The sequence below is a fragment of the Pteropus vampyrus genome, unplaced genomic scaffold, assembly GCF_000151845.1.
Source record: "Pteropus vampyrus isolate Shadow unplaced genomic scaffold, Pvam_2.0 Scaffold106, whole genome shotgun sequence".
Taxonomy (NCBI): Eukaryota; Metazoa; Chordata; class Mammalia; order Chiroptera; family Pteropodidae; genus Pteropus; species Pteropus vampyrus.
In genome coordinates, this window is record NW_011888887.1 from 4,389,682 (window position 1) to 4,390,162 (window position 481).

Below are 481 nucleotides of genomic sequence, written 5' to 3' on the forward strand. Positions count from 1 at the left end.
GCAGTAATGTATGTGAAAGTCCTTTTTTAGCTTTAAAATATAATCATAAATCACATAGTAATGATTCATTTTAAAGTCTACATACATTAGATACCCGCCAGTAGCTGCGGCGAGAAGTACTGTGGCACTGCTTGTTTTATGTCTAAATGCCTCCTCCAAAGCCGTGCATCACCCCAAAACATTTAAGTTAAAAAACAAAAATGAAAACAGCATGCTTGCTATACAAAAGTAACAATGTCTTTTTTTTTTTTATGGTGACATTGGTTAACGAAATCTAGTAAGTTTCAAGTGTACAATTCAATAGTAAGAAATACATATATATATATAGTGTGTGTGTTCACTGCCCATAATTAGATTTCTTTCTGTCACCACATATTTGACCCCTATGTCTTTTAACCAAATTGCCAGTATCCTCCACAATTAGGATGATGGGTAAACAAAGCATCCAGTGTTCTTTCTGTATGTACTAACCACAAGGGGG